The sequence below is a fragment of the Oncorhynchus clarkii genome, unplaced genomic scaffold, assembly GCF_045791955.1.
Source record: "Oncorhynchus clarkii lewisi isolate Uvic-CL-2024 unplaced genomic scaffold, UVic_Ocla_1.0 unplaced_contig_10107_pilon_pilon, whole genome shotgun sequence".
NCBI lineage: Eukaryota > Metazoa > Chordata > Actinopteri > Salmoniformes > Salmonidae > Oncorhynchus > Oncorhynchus clarkii.
In genome coordinates, this window is record NW_027258705.1 from 22,591 (window position 1) to 44,665 (window position 22,075).

Genomic DNA, 22,075 nt, shown 5'->3' on the forward strand with positions numbered 1-22,075 from the left:
CGGCTTCTCAAGCCTTATTGTTTAATTAATTGACTAAGTAATTTCTGATTTCATTAGGTTCTGAGAGCGATAAATGTCCCACCCAGCCAAAGTCAGCCACACCCTTAGTATTCCACTCATTGGGTTTCCGTAGTGTAGTGGTTATCACGTTCGCCTAACACGCGAAAGGTCCCCGGTTCGAGACCGGGCGGAAACACATTTTAACAAATTGGTCCTTCGCACTTCTCAGTATTTGCTATTCAGACTTTAGTTTCAGTAGTGTATTGGTTATCACGTTCGCCTCACACGCGAAAGTCAGTCACACCCTTAGTTTTCCAATCATTCGGTTTCCGTAGTGTAGTGGTTATCACGTTCGCCTCACACGCGAAAGGTCCCCGGTTCGAAACCGGGCGGAAACATTTTGTAATATTCAATATTTCCCAATGCCCAGAGGCTAGCATTTGGTTTGAAACAGTTGAGGTTTGTCTAAACCTTGCTGTCTACCTCTCCGACCTGTGGATCAATGTTGCCGTTTTTTGGGGACCTCCACCATGCGATCTGTATGAATGTGACCAGACTGACAGCTTCTCTGAGCCAGGCAAATTCATTTATCAGGGTCATTGTAATGGATATATCCAAAGAAATGGCAATATAATCCAAGGTAAAACAAACAAAAATGTAGATCGTTTTCTGTCATTTCAGCTGCTTGATGTGATTGTGTGATAGATTTAGTTGGCTGGCTAGCAAAGGAAAAGAAGCTAGCCTGCATAGGTACAGTGCATTCGGAAAGTTTTCAGACCCCTTACTTTTTTCCACATTTTGTTACGTTACAGCCTTATACTAAAATGGATGAAATAAAATAAAATCTATCTACACACAATACCACATAATGACAAAGCGATAACATATAGTTTTTATTAATGAAAAAAATATTTTAAAAATACCTTATTTACATACATTTTCAGACCCTTTGCTATGAGGCTGGAAATTGAGCTCAGGTCCATCCTGTTTCCATTGATCATCCTTGAGATGTTTCTTCAACTTGATTGGAGTCCACCTGTGGTAAATTCAAATGATTGGTCATTTCTGCAGCATTGAAGGTACCCAAGAACACAGTGGCTTCCATCACTCTTAAATAGAAGAAGTTTGGAACCACCAAGCCTCTTCCAAGTTCCGGCTGCACACGATAATTCCCGGCTTCTCATGTCTACCTCACATAATATCCCAAATTGAGTACCACAGAAAGAGCCATAATACCCATTAAATATTTTAAAAATACCTTATTTACGTACGTTTTCAGACCCTTTGCTATGAGGCTGGAAATTGAGCTCAGGTCCATCCTGTTTCCATTGATCATCCTTGAGATGTTTCTTCAACTTGATTGGAGTCCACCTGTGGTAAATTCAAATGATTGGTCATTTCTGCAGCATTGAAGGTACCCAAGAACACAGTGGCTTCCATCACTCTTAAATGGAAGAAGTTTTGAACCACCAAGCCTCTTCCAAGAGCCGCTGCACACAATAATTCCCGGCTTCTCAAGCCTTATTGTTTAATTAATTGACTAAGTAATTTCTGATTTCATTAGGTTCTGAGAGCGATAAATGTCCCACCCAGCCAAAGTCAGCCACACCCTTAGTATTCCACTCATTGGGTTTCCGTAGTGTAGTGGTTATCACGTTCGCCTAACACGCGAAAGGTCCCCGGTTCGAGACCGGGCGGAAACACATTTTAACAAATTGGTCCTTCGCACTTCTCAGTATTTGCTATTCAGACTTTAGTTTCAGTAGTGTATTGGTTATCACGTTCGCCTCACACGCGAAAGTCAGTCACACCCTTAGTTTTCTAATCATTCGGTTTCCGTAGTGTAGTGGTTATCACGTTCGCCTCACACGCGAAAGGGTTCGAAACCGGGCGGAAACATTTTGTAATATTCAATATTTCCCAATGCCCAGAGGCTAGCATTTGGTTTGAAACAGTTGAGGTTTGTCTAAACCTTGCTGTCTACCTCTCCGACCTGTGGATCAATGTTGCCGTTTTTTTGGGGACCTCCACCATGCGATCTGTATGAATGTGACCAGACTGACAGCTTCTCTGAGCCAGGCAAATTCATTTATCAGGGTCATTGTAATGGATATATCCAAAGAAATGGCAATATAATCCAAGGTAAAACAAACAAAAATGTAGATCGTTTTCTGTCATTTCAGCTGCTTGATGTGATTGTGTGATAGATTTAGTTGGCTGGCTAGCAAAGGAAAAGAAGCTAGCCTGCATAGGTACAGTGCATTCGGAAAGTTTTCAGACCCCTTACTTTTTTCCACATTTTGTTACGTTACAGCCTTATACTAAAATGGATGAAATAAAATAAAATCTATCTACACACAATACCACATAATGACAAAGCGATAACATATAGTTTTTATTAATGAAAAAAATATTTTAAAAATACCTTATTTACATACATTTTCAGACCCTTTGCTATGAGGCTGGAAATTGAGCTCAGGTCCATCCTGTTTCCATTGATCATCCTTGAGATGTTTCTTCAACTTGATTGGAGTCCACCTGTGGTAAATTCAAATGATTGGTCATTTCTGCAGCATTGAAGGTACCCAAGAACACAGTGGCTTCCATCACTCTTAAATAGAAGAAGTTTGGAACCACCAAGCCTCTTCCAAGTTCCGGCTGCACACGATAATTCCCGGCTTCTCATGTCTACCTCACATAATATCCCAAATTGAGTACCACAGAAAGAGCCATAATACCCATTAAATATTTTAAAAATACCTTATTTACGTACGTTTTCAGACCCTTTGCTATGAGGCTGGAAATTGAGCTCAGGTCCATCCTGTTTCCATTGATCATCCTTGAGATGTTTCTTCAACTTGATTGGAGTCCACCTGTGGTAAATTCAAATGATTGGTCATTTCTGCAGCATTGAAGGTACCCAAGAACACAGTGGCTTCCATCACTCTTAAATGGAAGAAGTTTTGAACCACCAAGCCTCTTCCAAGAGCCGCTGCACACAATAATTCCCGGCTTCTCAAGCCTTATTGTTTAATTAATTGACTAAGTAATTTCTGATTTCATTAGGTTCTGAGAGCGATAAATGTCCCACCCAGCCAAAGTCAGCCACACCCTTAGTACTCCACTCATTGGGTTTCCGTAGTGTAGTGGTTATCACGTTCGCCTAACACGCGAAAGGTCCCCGGTTCGAGACCGGGCGGAAACACATTTTAACAAATTGGTCCTTCGCACTTCTCAGTATTTGCTATTCAGACTTTAGTTTCAGTAGTGTATTGGTTATCACGTTCGCCTCACACGCGAAAGTCAGTCACACCCTTAGTTTTCCAATCATTCGGTTTCCGTAGTGTAGTGGTTATCACGTTCGCCTCACACGCGAAAGGTCCCCGGTTCGAAACCGGGCGGAAACATTTTGTAATATTCAATATTTCCCAATGCCCAGAGGCTAGCATTTGGTTTGAAACAGTTGAGGTTTGTCTAAACCTTGCTGTCTACCTCTCCGACCTGTGGATCAATGTTGCCGTTTTTTTGGGGACCTCCACCATGCGATCTGTATGAATGTGACCAGACTGACAGCTTCTCTGAGCCAGGCAAATTCATTTATCAGGGTCATTGTAATGGATATATCCAAAGAAATGGCAATATAATCCAAGGTAAAACAAACAAAAATGTAGATCGTTTTCTGTCATTTCAGCTGCTTGATGTGATTGTGTGATAGATTTAGTTGGCTGGCTAGCAAAGGAAAAGAAGCTAGCCTGCATAGGTACAGTGCATTCGGAAAGTTTTCAGACCCCTTACTTTTTTCCACATTTTGTTACGTTACAGCCTTATACTAAAATGGATGAAATAAAATAAAATCTATCTACACACAATACCACATAATGACAAAGCGATAACATATAGTTTTTATTAATGAAAAAAATATTTTAAAAATACCTTATTTACATACATTTTCAGACCCTTTGCTATGAGGCTGGAAATTGAGCTCAGGTCCATCCTGTTTCCATTGATCATCCTTGAGATGTTTCTTCAACTTGATTGGAGTCCACCTGTGGTAAATTCAAATGATTGGTCATTTCTGCAGCATTGAAGGTACCCAAGAACACAGTGGCTTCCATCACTCTTAAATAGAAGAAGTTTGGAACCACCAAGCCTCTTCCAAGTTCCGGCTGCACACGATAATTCCCGGCTTCTCATGTCTACCTCACATAATATCCCAAATTGAGTACCACAGAAAGAGCCATAATACCCATTAAATATTTTAAAAATACCTTATTTACGTACGTTTTCAGACCCTTTGCTATGAGGCTGGAAATTGAGCTCAGGTCCATCCTGTTTCCATTGATCATCCTTGAGATGTTTCTTCAACTTGATTGGAGTCCACCTGTGGTAAATTCAAATGATTGGTCATTTCTGCAGCATTGAAGGTACCCAAGAACACAGTGGCTTCCATCACTCTTAAATGGAAGAAGTTTTGAACCACCAAGCCTCTTCCAAGAGCCGCTGCACACAATAATTCCCGGCTTCTCAAGCCTTATTGTTTAATTAATTGACTAAGTAATTTCTGATTTCATTAGGTTCTGAGAGCGATAAATGTCCCACCCAGCCAAAGTCAGTCACACCCTTAGTTTTCCACTCATTGGGTTTCCGTAGTGTAGTGGTTATCACGTTCGCCTAAGACATGAAAGGTCCACGGTTCGAGACCGGACGGAAACACATTTTAACAAATTGGTCCTTCGCACTTCTCAGTATTTGCTATTCAGACTTTAGTTTCAGTAGTGTATTGGTTATCACGTTCGCCTCACACGCGAAAGTCAGTCACACCCTTAGTATTCCAATCATTCGGTTTCCGTAGTGTAGTGGTTATCACGTTCGCCTCACACGCGAAAGGTCCCCGGTTCGAAACCGGGCGGAAACATTTTGTAATATTCAATATTTCCCAATGCCCAGAGGCTAGCATTTGGTTTGAAACAGTTGAGGTTTGTCTAAACCTTGCTGTCTACCTCTCCGACCTGTGGATCAATGTTGCCGTTTTTTTGGGGACCTCCACCATGCGATCTGTATGAATGTGACCAGACTGACAGCTTCTCTGAGCCAGGCAAATTCATTTATCAGGGTCATTGTAATGGATATATCCAAAGAAATGGCAATATAATCCAAGGTAAAACAAACAAAAATGTAGATCGTTTTCTGTCATTTCAGCTGCTTGATGTGATTGTGTGATAGATTTAGTTGGCTGGCTAGCAAAGGAAAAGAAGCTAGCCTGCATAGGTACAGTGCATTAGGAAAGTTTTCAGACCCCTTACTTTTTTCCACATTTTGTTACGTTACAGCCTTATACTAAAATGGATGAAATAAAATAAAATCTATCTACACACAATACCACATAATGACAAAGCGATAACATATAGTTTTTATTAATGAAAAAAATATTTTAAAAATACCTTATTTACATACATTTTCAGACCCTTTGCTATGAGGCTGGAAATTGAGCTCAGGTCCATCCTGTTTCCATTGATCATCCTTGAGATGTTTCTTCAACTTGATTGGAGTCCACCTGTGGTAAATTCAAATGATTGGTCATTTCTGCAGCATTGAAGGTACCCAAGAACACAGTGGCTTCCATCACTCTTAAATAGAAGAAGTTTGGAACCACCAAGCCTCTTCCAAGTTCCGGCTGCACACGATAATTCCCGGCTTCTCATGTCTACCTCACATAATATCCCAAATTGAGTACCACAGAAAGAGCCATAATACCCATTAAATATTTTAAAAATACCTTATTTACGTACGTTTTCAGACCCTTTGCTATGAGGCTGGAAATTGAGCTCAGGTCCATCCTGTTTCCATTGATCATCCTTGAGATGTTTCTTCAACTTGATTGGAGTCCACCTGTGGTAAATTCAAATGATTGGTCATTTCTGCAGCATTGAAGGTACCCAAGAACACAGTGGCTTCCATCACTCTTAAATGGAAGAAGTTTTGAACCACCAAGCCTCTTCCAAGAGCCGCTGCACACAATAATTCCCGGCTTCTCAAGCCTTATTGTTTAATTAATTGACTAAGTAATTTCTGATTTCATTAGGTTCTGAGAGCGATAAATGTCCCACCCAGCCAAAGTCAGCCACACCCTTAGTATTCCACTCATTGGGTTTCCGTAGTGTAGTGGTTATCACGTTCGCCTAACACGCGAAAGGTCCCCGGTTCGAGACCGGGCGGAAACACATTTTAACAAATTGGTCCTTCGCACTTCTCAGTATTTGCTATTCAGACTTTAGTTTCAGTAGTGTATTGGTTATCACGTTCGCCTCACACGCGAAAGTCAGTCACACCCTTAGTCGCACTTCCAATCATTCGGTTTCCGTAGTGTAGTGGTTATCACGTTCGCCTCACACGCGAAAGGTCCCCGGTTCGAAACCGGGCGGAAACATTTTGTAATATTCAATATTTCCCAATGCCCAGAGGCTAGCATTTGGTTTGAAACAGTTGAGGTTTGTCTAAACCTTGCTGTCTACCTCTCCGACCTGTGGATCAATGTTGCCGTTTTTTTGGGGACCTCCACCATGCGATCTGTATGAATGTGACCAGACTGACAGCTTCTCTGAGCCAGGCAAATTCATTTATCAGGGTCATTGTAATGGATATATCCAAAGAAATGGCAATATAATCCAAGGTAAAACAAACAAAAATGTAGATCGTTTTCTGTCATTTCAGCTGCTTGATGTGATTGTGTGATAGATTTAGTTGGCTGGCTAGCAAAGGAAAAGAAGCTAGCCTGCATAGGTACAGTGCATTCGGAAAGTTTTCAGACCCCTTACTTTTTTCCACATTTTGTTACGTTACAGCCTTATACTAAAATGGATGAAATAAAATAAAATCTATCTACACACAATACCACATAATGACAAAGCGATAACATATAGTTTTTATTAATGAAAAAAATATTTTAAAAATACCTTATTTACATACATTTTCAGACCCTTTGCTATGAGGCTGGAAATTGAGCTCAGGTCCATCCTGTTTCCATTGATCATCCTTGAGATGTTTCTTCAACTTGATTGGAGTCCACCTGTGGTAAATTCAAATGATTGGTCATTTCTGCAGCATTGAAGGTACCCAAGAACACAGTGGCTTCCATCACTCTTAAATAGAAGAAGTTTGGAACCACCAAGCCTCTTCCAAGTTCCGGCTGCACACGATAATTCCCGGCTTCTCATGTCTACCTCACATAATATCCCAAATTGAGTACCACAGAAAGAGCCATAATACCCATTAAATATTTTAAAAATACCTTATTTACGTACGTTTTCAGACCCTTTGCTATGAGGCTGGAAATTGAGCTCAGGTCCATCCTGTTTCCATTGATCATCCTTGAGATGTTTCTTCAACTTGATTGGAGTCCACCTGTGGTAAATTCAAATGATTGGTCATTTCTGCAGCATTGAAGGTACCCAAGAACACAGTGGCTTCCATCACTCTTAAATGGAAGAAGTTTTGAACCACCAAGCCTCTTCCAAGAGCCGCTGCACACAATAATTCCCGGCTTCTCAAGCCTTATTGTTTAATTAATTGACTAAGTAATTTCTGATTTCATTAGGTTCTGAGAGCGATAAATGTCCCACCCAGCCAAAGTCAGCCACACCCTTAGTATTCCACTCATTGGGTTTCCGTAGTGTAGTGGTTATCACGTTCGCCTAACACGCGAAAGGTCCCCGGTTCGAGACCGGGCGGAAACACATTTTAACAAATTGGTCCTTCGCACTTCTCAGTATTTGCTATTCAGACTTTAGTTTCAGTAGTGTATTGGTTATCACGTTCGCCTCACACGCGAAAGTCAGTCACACCCTTAGTTTTCCAATCATTCGGTTTCCGTAGTGTAGTGGTTATCACGTTCGCCTCACACGCGAAAGGTCCCCGGTTCGAAACCGGGCGGAAACATTTTGTAATATTCAATATTTCCCAATGCCCAGAGGCTAGCATTTGGTTTGAAACAGTTGAGGTTTGTCTAAACCTTGCTGTCTACCTCTCCGACCTGTGGATCAATGTTGCCGTTTTTTTGGGGACCTCCACCATGCGATCTGTATGAATGTGACCAGACTGACAGCTTCTCTGAGCCAGGCAAATTCATTTATCAGGGTCATTGTAATGGATATATCCAAAGAAATGGCAATATAATCCAAGGTAAAACAAACAAAAATGTAGATCGTTTTCTGTCATTTCAGCTGCTTGATGTGATTGTGTGATAGATTTAGTTGGCTGGCTAGCAAAGGAAAAGAAGCTAGCCTGCATAGGTACAGTGCATTCGGAAAGTTTTCAGACCCCTTACTTTTTTCCACATTTTGTTACGTTACAGCCTTATACTAAAATGGATGAAATAAAATAAAATCTATCTACACACAATACCACATAATGACAAAGCGATAACATATAGTTTTTATTAATGAAAAAAATATTTTAAAAATACCTTATTTACATACATTTTCAGACCCTTTGCTATGAGGCTGGAAATTGAGCTCAGGTCCATCCTGTTTCCATTGATCATCCTTGAGATGTTTCTTCAACTTGATTGGAGTCCACCTGTGGTAAATTCAAATGATTGGTCATTTCTGCAGCATTGAAGGTACCCAAGAACACAGTGGCTTCCATCACTCTTAAATAGAAGAAGTTTGGAACCACCAAGCCTCTTCCAAGTTCCGGCTGCACACGATAATTCCCGGCTTCTCATGTCTACCTCACATAATATCCCAAATTGAGTACCACAGAAAGAGCCATAATACCCATTAAATATTTTAAAAATACCTTATTTACGTACGTTTTCAGACCCTTTGCTATGAGGCTGGAAATTGAGCTCAGGTCCATCCTGTTTCCATTGATCATCCTTGAGATGTTTCTTCAACTTGATTGGAGTCCACCTGTGGTAAATTCAAATGATTGGTCATTTCTGCAGCATTGAAGGTACCCAAGAACACAGTGGCTTCCATCACTCTTAAATGGAAGAAGTTTTGAACCACCAAGCCTCTTCCAAGAGCCGCTGCACACAATAATTCCCGGCTTCTCAAGCCTTATTGTTTAATTAATTGACTAAGTAATTTCTGATTTCATTAGGTTCTGAGAGCGATAAATGTCCCACCCAGCCAAAGTCAGCCACACCCTTAGTATTCCACTCATTGGGTTTCTGTAGTGTAGTGGTTATCACGTTCGCCTAACACGCGAAAGGTCCCCGGTTCGAGACCGGGCGGAAACACATTTTAACAAATTGGTCCTTCGCACTTCTCAGTATTTGCTATTCAGACTTTAGTTTCAGTAGTGTATTGGTTATCACGTTCGCCTCACACGCGAAAGTCAGTCACACCCTTAGTTTTCCAATCATTCGGTTTCCGTAGTGTAGTGGTTATCACGTTCGCCTCACACGCGAAAGGTCCCCGGTTCGAAACCGGGCGGAAACATTTTGTAATATTCAATATTTCCCAATGCCCAGAGGCTAGCATTTGGTTTGAAACAGTTGAGGTTTGTCTAAACCTTGCTGTCTACCTCTCCGACCTGTGGATCAATGTTGCCGTTTTTTTGGGGACCTCCACCATGCGATCTGTATGAATGTGACCAGACTGACAGCTTCTCTGAGCCAGGCAAATTCATTTATCAGGGTCATTGTAATGGATATATCCAAAGAAATGGCAATATAATCCAAGGTAAAACAAACAAAAATGTAGATCGTTTTCTGTCATTTCAGCTGCTTGATGTGATTGTGTGATAGATTTAGTTGGCTGGCTAGCAAAGGAAAAGAAGCTAGCCTGCATAGGTACAGTGCATTCGGAAAGTTTTCAGACCCCTTACTTTTTTCCACATTTTGTTACGTTACAGCCTTATACTAAAATGGATGAAATAAAATAAAATCTATCTACACACAATACCACATAATGACAAAGCGATAACATATAGTTTTTATTAATGAAAAAAATATTTTAAAAATACCTTATTTACATACATTTTCAGACCCTTTGCTATGAGGCTGGAAATTGAGCTCAGGTCCATCCTGTTTCCATTGATCATCCTTGAGATGTTTCTTCAACTTGATTGGAGTCCACCTGTGGTAAATTCAAATGATTGGTCATTTCTGCAGCATTGAAGGTACCCAAGAACACAGTGGCTTCCATCACTCTTAAATAGAAGAAGTTTGGAACCACCAAGCCTCTTCCAAGTTCCGGCTGCACACGATAATTCCCGGCTTCTCATGTCTACCTCACATAATATCCCAAATTGAGTACCACAGAAAGAGCCATAATACCCATTAAATATTTTAAAAATACCTTATTTACGTACGTTTTCAGACCCTTTGCTATGAGGCTGGAAATTGAGCTCAGGTCCATCCTGTTTCCATTGATCATCCTTGAGATGTTTCTTCAACTTGATTGGAGTCCACCTGTGGTAAATTCAAATGATTGGTCATTTCTGCAGCATTGAAGGTACCCAAGAACACAGTGGCTTCCATCACTCTTAAATGGAAGAAGTTTTGAACCACCAAGCCTCTTCCAAGAGCCGCTGCACACAATAATTCCCGGCTTCTCAAGCCTTATTGTTTAATTAATTGACTAAGTAATTTCTGATTTCATTAGGTTCTGAGAGCGATAAATGTCCCACCCAGCCAAAGTCAGCCACACCCTTAGTACTCCACTCATTGGGTTTCCGTAGTGTAGTGGTTATCACGTTCGCCTAACACGCGAAAGGTCCCCGGTTCGAGACCGGGCGGAAACACATTTTAACAAATTGGTCCTTCGCACTTCTCAGTATTTGCTATTCAGACTTTAGTTTCAGTAGTGTATTGGTTATCACGTTCGCCTCACACGCGAAAGTCAGTCACACCCTTAGTTTTCCAATCATTCGGTTTCCGTAGTGTAGTGGTTATCACGTTCGCCTCACACGCGAAAGGTCCCCGGTTCGAAACCGGGCGGAAACATTTTGTAATATTCAATATTTCCCAATGCCCAGAGGCTAGCATTTGGTTTGAAACAGTTGAGGTTTGTCTAAACCTTGCTGTCTACCTCTCCGACCTGTGGATCAATGTTGCCGTTTTTTTGGGGACCTCCACCATGCGATCTGTATGAATGTGACCAGACTGACAGCTTCTCTGAGCCAGGCAAATTCATTTATCAGGGTCATTGTAATGGATATATCCAAAGAAATGGCAATATAATCCAAGGTAAAACAAACAAAAATGTAGATCGTTTTCTGTCATTTCAGCTGCTTGATGTGATTGTGTGATAGATTTAGTTGGCTGGCTAGCAAAGGAAAAGAAGCTAGCCTGCATAGGTACAGTGCATTCGGAAAGTTTTCAGACCCCTTACTTTTTTCCACATTTTGTTACGTTACAGCCTTATACTAAAATGGATGAAATAAAATAAAATCTATCTACACACAATACCACATAATGACAAAGCGATAACATATAGTTTTTATTAATGAAAAAAATATTTTAAAAATACCTTATTTACATACATTTTCAGACCCTTTGCTATGAGGCTGGAAATTGAGCTCAGGTCCATCCTGTTTCCATTGATCATCCTTGAGATGTTTCTTCAACTTGATTGGAGTCCACCTGTGGTAAATTCAAATGATTGGTCATTTCTGCAGCATTGAAGGTACCCAAGAACACAGTGGCTTCCATCACTCTTAAATAGAAGAAGTTTGGAACCACCAAGCCTCTTCCAAGTTCCGGCTGCACACGATAATTCCCGGCTTCTCATGTCTACCTCACATAATATCCCAAATTGAGTACCACAGAAAGAGCCATAATACCCATTAAATATTTTAAAAATACCTTATTTACGTACGTTTTCAGACCCTTTGCTATGAGGCTGGAAATTGAGCTCAGGTCCATCCTGTTTCCATTGATCATCCTTGAGATGTTTCTTCAACTTGATTGGAGTCCACCTGTGGTAAATTCAAATGATTGGTCATTTCTGCAGCATTGAAGGTACCCAAGAACACAGTGGCTTCCATCACTCTTAAATGGAAGAAGTTTTGAACCACCAAGCCTCTTCCAGAGGCTGCACACAATAATTCCCGGCTTCTCAAGCCTTATTGTTTAATTAATTGACTAAGTAATTTCTGATTTCATTAGGTTCTGAGAGCGATAAATGTCCCACCCAGCCAAAGTCAGCCACACCCTTAGTATTCCACTCATTGGGTTTCCGTAGTGTAGTGGTTATCACGTTCGCCTAACACGCGAAAGGTCCCCGGTTCGAGACCGGGCGGAAACACATTTTAACAAATTGGTCCTTCGCACTTCTCAGTATTTGCTATTCAGACTTTAGTTTCAGTAGTGTATTGGTTATCACGTTCGCCTCACACGCGAAAGTCAGTCACACCCTTAGTTTTCCAATCATTTGGTTTCCGTAGTGTAGTGGTTATCACGTTCGCCTCACACGCGAAAGGTCCCCGGTTCGAAACCGGGCGGAAACATTTTGTAATATTCAATATTTCCCAATGCCCAGAGGCTAGCATTTGGTTTGAAACAGTTGAGGTTTGTCTAAACCTTGCTGTCTACCTCTCCGACCTGTGGATCAATGTTGCCGTTTTTTTGGGGACCTCCACCATGCGATCTGTATGAATGTGACCAGACTGACAGCTTCTCTGAGCCAGGCAAATTCATTTATCAGGGTCATTGTAATGGATATATCCAAAGAAATGGCAATATAATCCAAGGTAAAACAAACAAAAATGTAGATCGTTTTCTGTCATTTCAGCTGCTTGATGTGATTGTGTGATAGATTTAGTTGGCTGGCTAGCAAAGGAAAAGAAGCTAGCCTGCATAGGTACAGTGCATTCGGAAAGTTTTCAGACCCCTTACTTTTTTCCACATTTTGTTACGTTACAGCCTTATACTAAAATGGATGAAATAAAATAAAATCTATCTACACACAATACCACATAATGACAAAGCGATAACATATAGTTTTTATTAATGAAAAAAATATTTTAAAAATACCTTATTTACATACATTTTCAGACCCTTTGCTATGAGGCTGGAAATTGAGCTCAGGTCCATCCTGTTTCCATTGATCATCCTTGAGATGTTTCTTCAACTTGATTGGAGTCCACCTGTGGTAAATTCAAATGATTGGTCATTTCTGCAGCATTGAAGGTACCCAAGAACACAGTGGCTTCCATCACTCTTAAATAGAAGAAGTTTGGAACCACCAAGCCTCTTCCAAGTTCCGGCTGCACACGATAATTCCCGGCTTCTCATGTCTACCTCACATAATATCCCAAATTGAGTACCACAGAAAGAGCCATAATACCCATTAAATATTTTAAAAATACCTTATTTACGTACGTTTTCAGACCCTTTGCTATGAGGCTGGAAATTGAGCTCAGGTCCATCCTGTTTCCATTGATCATCCTTGAGATGTTTCTTCAACTTGATTGGAGTCCACCTGTGGTAAATTCAAATGATTGGTCATTTCTGCAGCATTGAAGGTACCCAAGAACACAGTGGCTTCCATCACTCTTAAATGGAAGAAGTTTTGAACCACCAAGCCTCTTCCAAGAGCCGCTGCACACAATAATTCCCGGCTTCTCAAGCCTTATTGTTTAATTAATTGACTAAGTAATTTCTGATTTCATTAGGTTCTGAGAGCGATAAATGTCCCACCCAGCCAAAGTCAGCCACACCCTTAGTATTACACTCATTGGGTTTCCGTAGTGTAGTGGTTATCACGTTCGCCTAACACGCGAAAGGTCCCCGGTTCGAGACCGGGCGGAAACACATTTTAACAAATTGGTCCTTCGCACTTCTCAGTATTTGCTATTCAGACTTTAGTTTCAGTAGTGTAGTGGTTATCACGTTCGCCTCACACGCGAAAGGTCACACCCCCCATTCGGTTTCCGTAGTGTAAACCGGGCGGAAACATTTTGTAATATTCAATATTTCCCAATGCCCAGAGGCTAGCATTTGGTTTGAAACAGTTGAGGTTTGTCTAAACCTTGCTGTCTACCTCTCCGACCTGTGGATCAATGTTGCCGTTTTTTTGGGGACCTCCACCATGCGATCTGTATGAATGTGACCAGACTGACAGCTTCTCTGAGCCAGGCAAATTCATTTATCAGGGTCATTGTAATGGATATATCCAAAGAAATGGCAATATAATCCAAGGTAAAACAAACAAAAATGTAGATCGTTTTCTGTCATTTCAGCTGCTTGATGTGATTGTGTGATAGATTTAGTTGGCTGGCTAGCAAAGGAAAAGAAGCTAGCCTGCATAGGTACAGTGCATTCGGAAAGTTTTCAGACCCCTTACTTTTTTCCACATTTTGTTACGTTACAGCCTTATACTAAAATGGATGAAATAAAATAAAATCTATCTACACACAATACCACATAATGACAAAGCGATAACATATCGTTTTTATTAATGAAAAAAATATTTTAAAAATACCTTATTTACATACATTTTCAGACCCTTTGCTATGAGGCTGGAAATTGAGCTCAGGTCCATCCTGTTTCCATTGATCATCCTTGAGATGTTTCTTCAACTTGATTGGAGTCCACCTGTGGTAAATTCAAATGATTGGTCATTTCTGCAGCATTGAAGGTACCCAAGAACACAGTGGCTTCCATCACTCTTAAATAGAAGAAGTTTGGAACCACCAAGCCTCTTCCAAGTTCCGGCTGCACACGATAATTCCCGGCTTCTCATGTCTACCTCACATAATATCCCAAATTGAGTACCACAGAAAGAGCCATAATACCCATTAAATATTTTAAAAATACCTTATTTACGTACGTTTTCAGACCCTTTGCTATGAGGCTGGAAATTGAGCTCAGGTCCATCCTGTTTCCATTGATCATCCTTGAGATGTTTCTTCAACTTGATTGGAGTCCACCTGTGGTAAATTCAAATGATTGGTCATTTCTGCAGCATTGAAGGTACCCAAGAACACAGTGGCTTCCATCACTCTTAAATGGAAGAAGTTTTGAACCACCAAGCCTCTTCCAAGAGCCGCTGCACACAATAATTCCCGGCTTCTCAAGCCTTATTGTTTAATTAATTGACTAAGTAATTTCTGATTTCATTAGGTTCTGAGAGCGATAAATGTCCCACCCAGCCAAAGTCAGCCACACCCTTAGTATTCCACTCATTGGGTTTCCGTAGTGTAGTGGTTATCACGTTCGCCTAACACGCGAAAGGTCCCCGGTTCGAGACCGGGCGGAAACACATTTTAACAAATTGGTCCTTCGCACTTCTCAGTATTTGCTATTCAGACTTTAGTTTCAGTAGTGTAGTGGTTATCACGTTCGCCTCACACGCGAAAGTCAGTCACACCCTTAGTTTTCCAATCATTCGGTTTCCGTAGTGTAGTGGTTATCACGTTCGCCTCACACGCGAAAGGTCCCCGGTTCGAAACCGGGCGGAAACATTTTGTAATATTCAATATTTCCCAATGCCCAGAGGCTAGCATTTGGTTTGAAACAGTTGAGGTTTGTCTAAACCTTGCTGTCTACCTCTCCGACCTGTGGATCAATGTTGCCGTTTTTTTGGGGACCTCCACCATGCGATCTGTATGAATGTGACCAGACTGACAGCTTCTCTGAGCCAGGCAAATTCATTTATCAGGGTCATTGTAATGGATATATCCAAAGAAATGGCAATATAATCCAAGGTAAAACAAACAAAAATGTAGATCGTTTTCTGTCATTTCAGCTGCTTGATGTGATTGTGTGATAGATTTAGTTGGCTGGCTAGCAAAGGAAAAGAAGCTAGCCTGCATAGGTACAGTGCATTCGGAAAGTTTTCAGACCCCTTACTTTTTTCCACATTTTGTTACGTTACAGCCTTATACTAAAATGGATGAAATAAAATAAAATCTATCTACACACAATACCACATAATGACAAAGCGATAACATATAGTTTTTATTAATGAAAAAAATATTTTAAAAATACCTTATTTACATACATTTTCAGACCCTTTGCTATGAGGCTGGAAATTGAGCTCAGGTCCATCCTGTTTCCATTGATCATCCTTGAGATGTTTCTTCAACTTGATTGGAGTCCACCTGTGGTAAATTCAAATGATTGGTCATTTCTGCAGCATTGAAGGTACCCAAGAACACAGTGGCTTCCATCACTCTTAAATAGAAGAAGTTTGGAACCACCAAGCCTCTTCCAAGTTCCGGCTCGATAATTCCCGGCTTCTCATGTCTACCTCACATAATATCCCAAATTGAGTACCACAGAAAGAGCCATAATACCCATTAAATATTTTAAAAATACCTTATTTACGTACGTTTTCAGATTGTCCATCCTGTTTCCATTGATCATCCTTGAGATGTTTCTTCAACTTGATTGGAGTCCACCTGTGGTAAATTCAAATGATTGGTCATTTCTGCAGCATTGAAGGTACCCAAGAACACAGTGGCTTCCATCACTCTTAAATGGAAGAAGTTTTGAACCACCAAGCCTCTTCCAAGAGCCGCTGCACACAATAATTCCCGGCTTCTCAAGCCTTATTGTTTAATTAATTGACTAAGTAATTTCTGATTTCATTAGGTTCTGAGAGCGATAAATGTCCCACCCAGCCAAAGTCAGCCACACCCTTAGTATTCCACTCATTGGGTTTCCGTAGTGTAGTGGTTATCACGTTCGCCTAACACGCGAAAGGTCCCCGGTTCGAGACCGGGCGGAAACACATTTTAACAAATTGGTCCTTCGCACTTCTCAGTATTTGCTATTCAGACTTTAGTTTCAGTAGTGTATTGGTTATCACGTTCGCCTCACACGCGAAAGTCAGTCACACCCTTAGTTTTCCAATCATTCGGTTTCCGTAGTGTAGTGGTTATCACGTTCGCCTCACACGCGAAAGGTCCCCGGTTCGAAACCGGGCGGAAACATTTTGTAATATTCAATATTTCCCAATGCCCAGAGGCTAGCATTTGGTTTGAAACAGTTGAGGTTTGTCTAAACCTTGCTGTCTACCTCTCCGACCTGTGGATCAATGTTGCCGTTTTTTTGGGGACCTCCACCATGCGATCTGTATGAATGTGACCAGACTGACAGCTTCTCTGAGCCAGGCAAATTCATTTATCAGGGTCATTGTAATGGATATATCCAAAGAAATGGCAATATAATCCAAGGTAAAACAAACAAAAATGTAGATCGTTTTCTGTCATTTCAGCTGCTTGATGTGATTGTGTGATAGATTTAGTTGGCTGGCTAGCAAAGGAAAAGAAGCTAGCCTGCATAGGTACAGTGCATTCGGAAAGTTTTCAGACCCCTTACTTTTTTCCACATTTTGTTACGTTACAGCCTTATACTAAAATGGATGAAATAAAATAAAATCTATCTACACACAATACCACATAATGACAAAGCGATAACATATAGTTTTTATTAATGAAAAAAATATTTTAAAAATACCTTATTTACATACATTTTCAGACCCTTTGCTATGAGGCTGGAAATTGAGCTCAGGTCCATCCTGTTTCCATTGATCATCCTTGAGATGTTTCTTCAACTTGATTGGAGTCCACCTGTGGTAAATTCAAATGATTGGTCATTTCTGCAGCATTGAAGGTACCCAAGAACACAGTGGCTTCCATCACTCTTAAATAGAAGAAGTTTGGAACCACCAAGCCTCTTCCAAGTTCCGGCTGCACACGATAATTCCCGGCTTCTCATGTCTACCTCACATAATATCCCAAATTGAGTACCACAGAAAGAGCCATAATACCCATTAAATATTTTAAAAATACCTTATTTACGTACGTTTTCAGACCCTTTGCTATGAGGCTGGAAATTGAGCTCAGGTCCATCCTGTTTCCATTGATCATCCTTGAGATGTTTCTTCAACTTGATTGGAGTCCACCTGTGGTAAATTCAAATGATTGGTCATTTCTGCAGCATTGAAGGTACCCAAGAACACAGTGGCTTCCATCACTCTTAAATGGAAGAAGTTTTGAACCACCAAGCCTCTTCCAAGAGCCGCTGCACACAATAATTCCCGGCTTCTCAAGCCTTATTGTTTAATTAATTGACTAAGTAATTTCTGATTTCATTAGGTTCTGAGAGCGATAAATGTCCCACCCAGCCAAAGTCAGCCACACCCTTAGTATTCCACTCATTGGGTTTCCGTAGTGTAGTGGTTATCACGTTCGCCTAACACGCGAAAGGTCCCCGGTTCGAGACCGGGCGGAAACACATTTTAACAAATTGGTCCTTCGCACTTCTCAGTATTTGCTATTCAGACTTTAGTTTCAGTAGTGTATTGGTTATCACGTTCGCCTCACACGCGAAAGTCAGTCACACCCTTAGTATTCCAATCATTCGGTTTCAGTAGTGTAGTGGTTATCACGTTCGCCTCACACGCGAAAGGTCCCCGGTTCGAAACTGGGCGGAAACATTTTGTAATATTCAATATTTCCCAATGCCCAGAGGCTAGCATTTGGTTTGAAACAGTTGAGGTTTGTCTAAACCTTGCTGTCTACCTCTCCGACCTGTGGATCAATGTTGCCGTTTTTTTGGGGACCTCCACCATGCGATCTGTATGAATGTGACCAGACTGACAGCTTCTCTGAGCCAGGCAAATTCATTTATCAGGGTCATTGTAATGGATATATCCAAAGAAATGGCAATATAATCCAAGGTAAAACAAACAAAAATGTAGATCGTTTTCTGTCATTTCAGCTGCTTGATGTGATTGTGTGATAGATTTAGTTGGCTGGCTAGCAAAGGAAAAGAAGCTAGCCTGCATAGGTACAGTGCATTCGGAAAGTTTTCAGACCCCTTACTTTTTTCCACATTTTGTTACGTTACAGCCTTATACTAAAATGGATGAAATAAAATAAAATCTATCTACACACAATACCACATAATGACAAAGCGATAACATATAGTTTTTATTAATGAAAAAAATATTTTAAAAATACCTTATTTACATACATTTTCAGACCCTTTGCTATGAGGCTGGAAATTGAGCTCAGGTCCATCCTGTTTCCATTGATCATCCTTGAGATGTTTCTTCAACTTGATTGGAGTCCACCTGTGGTAAATTCAAATGATTGGTCATTTCTGCAGCATTGAAGGTACCCAAGAACACAGTGGCTTCCATCACTCTTAAATAGAAGAAGTTTGGAACCACCAAGCCTCTTCCAAGTTCCGGCTGCACACGATAATTCCCGGCTTCTCATGTCTACCTCACATAATATCCCAAATTGAGTACCACAGAAAGAGCCATAATACCCATTAAATATTTTAAAAATACCTTATTTACGTACGTTTTCAGACCCTTTGCTATGAGGCTGGAAATTGAGCTCAGGTCCATCCTGTTTCCATTGATCATCCTTGAGATGTTTCTTCAACTTGATTGGAGTCCACCTGTGGTAAATTCAAATGATTGGTCATTTCTGCAGCATTGAAGGTACCCAAGAACACAGTGGCTTCCATCACTCTTAAATGGAAGAAGTTTTGAACCACCAAGCCTCTTCCAAGAGCCGCTGCACACAATAATTCCCGGCTTCTCAAGCCTTATTGTTTAAGTAATTGACTAAGTAATTTTTGATTTCATTAGGTTCTGAGAGCGATAAATGTCCCACCCAGCCAAAGTCAGCCACACCCTTAGTATTCCACTCATTGGGTTTCCGTAGTGTAGTGGTTATCACGTTCGCCTAACACGCGAAAGGTCCCGGTTCGAGACCGGGCGGAAACACATTTTAACAAATTGGTCCTTCGCACTTCTCAGTATTTGCTATTCAGACTTTAGTTTCAGTAGTGTATTGGTTATCACGTTCGCCTCACACGCGAAAGTCCGTCACACCCTTTAGTTTTCCAATCATTCGGTTTCCGTAGTGTAGTGGTTATCACATTCGCCTCACACGCGAAAGGTCCCCGGTTCGAAACTGGGCGGAAACATTTTGTAATATTCAATATTTCCCAATGCCCAGAGGCTAGCATTTGGTTTAAAACAGTTGAGGTTTGTCTAAACCTTGCTGTCTACCTCTCCGACCTGTGGATCAATGTTGCCGTTTTTTTGGGGACCTCCACCATGCGATCTGTATGAATGTGACCAGACTGACAGCTTCTCTGAGCCAGGCAAATTCATTTATCAGGGTCATTGTAATGGATATATCCAAAGAAATGGCAATATAATCCAAGGTAAAACAAACAAAAATGTAGATCGTTTTCTGTCATTTCAGCTGCTTGATGTGATTGTGTGATAGATTTAGTTGGCTGGCTAGCAAAGGAAAAGAAGCTAGCCTGCATAGGTACAGTGCATTCGGAAAGTTTTCAGACCCCTTACTTTTTTCCACATTTTGTTACGTTACAGCCTTATACTAAAATGGATGAAATAAAATAAAATCTATCTACACACAATACCACATAATGACAAAGCGATAACATATAGTTTTTATTAATGAAAAAAATATTTTAAAAATACCTTATTTACATACATTTTCAGACCCTTTGCTATGAGGCTGGAAATTGAGCTCAGGTCCATCCTGTTTCCATTGATCATCCTTGAGATGTTTCTTCAACTTGATTGGAGTCCACCTTTGGTAAATTCAAATGATTGGTCATTTCTGCAGCATTGAATGTACCCAAGAACACAGTGGCTTCCATCACTCTTAAATAGAAGAAGTTTGGAACCACCAAGCCTCTTCCAAGTTCCGGCTGCACACGATAATTCCCGGCTTCTCATGTCTACCTCACATAATATCCCAAATTGAGTACCACAGAAAGAGCCATAATACCCATTAAATATTTTAAAAATACCTTATTTACGTACGTTTTCAGACCCTTTGCTATGAGGCTGGAAATTGAGCTCAGGTCCATCCTGTTTCCATTGATCATCCTTGAGATGTTTCTTCAACTTGATTGGAGTCCACCTGTGGTAAATTCAAATGATTGGTCATTTCTGCAGCATTGAAGGTACCCAAGAACACAGTGGCTTCCATCACTCTTAAATGGAAGAAGTTTTGAACCACCAAGCCTCTTCCAAGAGCCGCTGCACACAATAATTCCCGGCTTCTCAAGCCTTATTGTTTAATTAATTGACTAAGTAATTTCTGATTTCATTAGGTTCTGAGAGCGATAAATGTCCCACCCAGCCAAAGTCAGCCACACCCTCAGTATTCCTCTCATTGGGTTTCCGTAGTGTAGTGGTTATCACGTTCGCCTAACAAGCGAAAGGTCCCCGGTTCGAGACCGGGCGGAAACACATTTTAACAAATTGGTCCTTCGCACTTCTCAGTATTTGCTATTCAGACTTTAGTTTCAGTAGTGTATTGGTTATCACGTTCGCCTCACACGCGAAAGTCAGTCACACCCTTAGTTTTCCAATCATTCGGTTTCATTAGTGTAGTGGTTATCACATTTGCCTCACACGCGAAAGGTCCCCGGTTCGAAACCGGGCGGAAACATTTTGTAATATTCAGTATTTCCCAATGCCCAGAGGCTAGCATTTTGTTTGAAACAGTTGAGGTTTGTCTAAACCTTGCTGTCTACCTCTCCGACCTGTGGATCAATGTTGCCGTTTTTTTGGGGACCTCCACCATGCGATCTGTATGAATGTGACCAGACTGACAGCTTCTCTGAGCCAGGCAAATTCATTTATCAGGGTCATTGTAATGGATATATCCAAAGAAATGGCAATATAATCCAAGGTAAAACAAACAAAAATGTAGATCGTTTTCTGTCATTTCAGCTGCTTGATGTGATTGTGTGATAGATTTAGTTGGCTGGCTAGCAAAGGAAAAGAAGCTAGCCTGCATAGGTACAGTGCATTCGGAAAGTTTTCAGACCCCTTACTTTTTTCCACATTTTGTTACGTTACAGCCTTATACTAAAATGGATGAAATAAAATAAAATCTATCTACACACAATACCACATAATGACAAAGCGATAACATATCGTTTTTATTAATGAAAAAAATATTTTAAAAATACCTTATTTACATACATTTTCAGACCCTTTGCTATGAGGCTGGAAATTGAGCTCAGGTCCATCCTGTTTCCATTGATCATCCTTGAGATGTTTCTTCAACTTGATTGGAGTCCACCTGTGGTAAATTCAAATGATTGGTC

At 40.7% G+C, this 22,075-nt stretch overlaps 27 non-coding genes across 27 annotated transcripts; all 27 read left to right on the forward strand.

The window, feature by feature from the left end:
- Positions 1-123: 123 nt before the first annotated feature.
- trnav-aac (transfer RNA valine (anticodon AAC)) lies at positions 124-196 on the forward strand. Its single transcript has one exon. It is a non-coding gene; the product is annotated as a tRNA-Val (tRNA).
- Positions 197-325: 129 nt separating this feature from the next.
- On the forward strand, positions 326-398 carry trnav-cac (transfer RNA valine (anticodon CAC)). The gene has a single exon. It is a non-coding gene; the product is annotated as a tRNA-Val (tRNA).
- Positions 399-1,630: 1,232 nt separating this feature from the next.
- trnav-aac (transfer RNA valine (anticodon AAC)) lies at positions 1,631-1,703 on the forward strand. The gene has a single exon. It is a non-coding gene; the product is annotated as a tRNA-Val (tRNA).
- A 1,429-nt stretch (positions 1,704-3,132) lies between these two features.
- On the forward strand, positions 3,133-3,205 carry trnav-aac (transfer RNA valine (anticodon AAC)). Its single transcript has one exon. It is a non-coding gene; the product is annotated as a tRNA-Val (tRNA).
- Positions 3,206-3,334: 129 nt separating this feature from the next.
- On the forward strand, positions 3,335-3,407 carry trnav-cac (transfer RNA valine (anticodon CAC)). The gene has a single exon. It is a non-coding gene; the product is annotated as a tRNA-Val (tRNA).
- Positions 3,408-4,842: 1,435 nt separating this feature from the next.
- trnav-cac (transfer RNA valine (anticodon CAC)) lies at positions 4,843-4,915 on the forward strand. Its single transcript has one exon. It is a non-coding gene; the product is annotated as a tRNA-Val (tRNA).
- A 1,233-nt stretch (positions 4,916-6,148) lies between these two features.
- On the forward strand, positions 6,149-6,221 carry trnav-aac (transfer RNA valine (anticodon AAC)). The gene has a single exon. It is a non-coding gene; the product is annotated as a tRNA-Val (tRNA).
- Positions 6,222-6,354: 133 nt separating this feature from the next.
- trnav-cac (transfer RNA valine (anticodon CAC)) lies at positions 6,355-6,427 on the forward strand. Its single transcript has one exon. It is a non-coding gene; the product is annotated as a tRNA-Val (tRNA).
- Positions 6,428-7,660: 1,233 nt separating this feature from the next.
- trnav-aac (transfer RNA valine (anticodon AAC)) lies at positions 7,661-7,733 on the forward strand. The gene has a single exon. It is a non-coding gene; the product is annotated as a tRNA-Val (tRNA).
- A 129-nt stretch (positions 7,734-7,862) lies between these two features.
- On the forward strand, positions 7,863-7,935 carry trnav-cac (transfer RNA valine (anticodon CAC)). The gene has a single exon. It is a non-coding gene; the product is annotated as a tRNA-Val (tRNA).
- A 1,233-nt stretch (positions 7,936-9,168) lies between these two features.
- trnav-aac (transfer RNA valine (anticodon AAC)) lies at positions 9,169-9,241 on the forward strand. The gene has a single exon. It is a non-coding gene; the product is annotated as a tRNA-Val (tRNA).
- A 129-nt stretch (positions 9,242-9,370) lies between these two features.
- On the forward strand, positions 9,371-9,443 carry trnav-cac (transfer RNA valine (anticodon CAC)). Its single transcript has one exon. It is a non-coding gene; the product is annotated as a tRNA-Val (tRNA).
- Positions 9,444-10,676: 1,233 nt separating this feature from the next.
- trnav-aac (transfer RNA valine (anticodon AAC)) lies at positions 10,677-10,749 on the forward strand. Its single transcript has one exon. It is a non-coding gene; the product is annotated as a tRNA-Val (tRNA).
- Positions 10,750-10,878: 129 nt separating this feature from the next.
- On the forward strand, positions 10,879-10,951 carry trnav-cac (transfer RNA valine (anticodon CAC)). Its single transcript has one exon. It is a non-coding gene; the product is annotated as a tRNA-Val (tRNA).
- A 1,230-nt stretch (positions 10,952-12,181) lies between these two features.
- Positions 12,182-12,254, forward strand: trnav-aac (transfer RNA valine (anticodon AAC)). The gene has a single exon. It is a non-coding gene; the product is annotated as a tRNA-Val (tRNA).
- A 129-nt stretch (positions 12,255-12,383) lies between these two features.
- Positions 12,384-12,456, forward strand: trnav-cac (transfer RNA valine (anticodon CAC)). The gene has a single exon. It is a non-coding gene; the product is annotated as a tRNA-Val (tRNA).
- A 1,233-nt stretch (positions 12,457-13,689) lies between these two features.
- Positions 13,690-13,762, forward strand: trnav-aac (transfer RNA valine (anticodon AAC)). Its single transcript has one exon. It is a non-coding gene; the product is annotated as a tRNA-Val (tRNA).
- A 1,377-nt stretch (positions 13,763-15,139) lies between these two features.
- trnav-aac (transfer RNA valine (anticodon AAC)) lies at positions 15,140-15,212 on the forward strand. Its single transcript has one exon. It is a non-coding gene; the product is annotated as a tRNA-Val (tRNA).
- A 129-nt stretch (positions 15,213-15,341) lies between these two features.
- On the forward strand, positions 15,342-15,414 carry trnav-cac (transfer RNA valine (anticodon CAC)). The gene has a single exon. It is a non-coding gene; the product is annotated as a tRNA-Val (tRNA).
- A 1,198-nt stretch (positions 15,415-16,612) lies between these two features.
- Positions 16,613-16,685, forward strand: trnav-aac (transfer RNA valine (anticodon AAC)). The gene has a single exon. It is a non-coding gene; the product is annotated as a tRNA-Val (tRNA).
- A 129-nt stretch (positions 16,686-16,814) lies between these two features.
- On the forward strand, positions 16,815-16,887 carry trnav-cac (transfer RNA valine (anticodon CAC)). Its single transcript has one exon. It is a non-coding gene; the product is annotated as a tRNA-Val (tRNA).
- Positions 16,888-18,120: 1,233 nt separating this feature from the next.
- trnav-aac (transfer RNA valine (anticodon AAC)) lies at positions 18,121-18,193 on the forward strand. Its single transcript has one exon. It is a non-coding gene; the product is annotated as a tRNA-Val (tRNA).
- Positions 18,194-18,322: 129 nt separating this feature from the next.
- Positions 18,323-18,395, forward strand: trnav-cac (transfer RNA valine (anticodon CAC)). The gene has a single exon. It is a non-coding gene; the product is annotated as a tRNA-Val (tRNA).
- Positions 18,396-19,628: 1,233 nt separating this feature from the next.
- Positions 19,629-19,700, forward strand: trnav-aac (transfer RNA valine (anticodon AAC)). Its single transcript has one exon. It is a non-coding gene; the product is annotated as a tRNA-Val (tRNA).
- A 130-nt stretch (positions 19,701-19,830) lies between these two features.
- Positions 19,831-19,903, forward strand: trnav-cac (transfer RNA valine (anticodon CAC)). The gene has a single exon. It is a non-coding gene; the product is annotated as a tRNA-Val (tRNA).
- Positions 19,904-21,136: 1,233 nt separating this feature from the next.
- Positions 21,137-21,209, forward strand: trnav-aac (transfer RNA valine (anticodon AAC)). The gene has a single exon. It is a non-coding gene; the product is annotated as a tRNA-Val (tRNA).
- Positions 21,210-21,338: 129 nt separating this feature from the next.
- Positions 21,339-21,411, forward strand: trnav-cac (transfer RNA valine (anticodon CAC)). Its single transcript has one exon. It is a non-coding gene; the product is annotated as a tRNA-Val (tRNA).
- Positions 21,412-22,075: the final 664 nt, after the last annotated feature.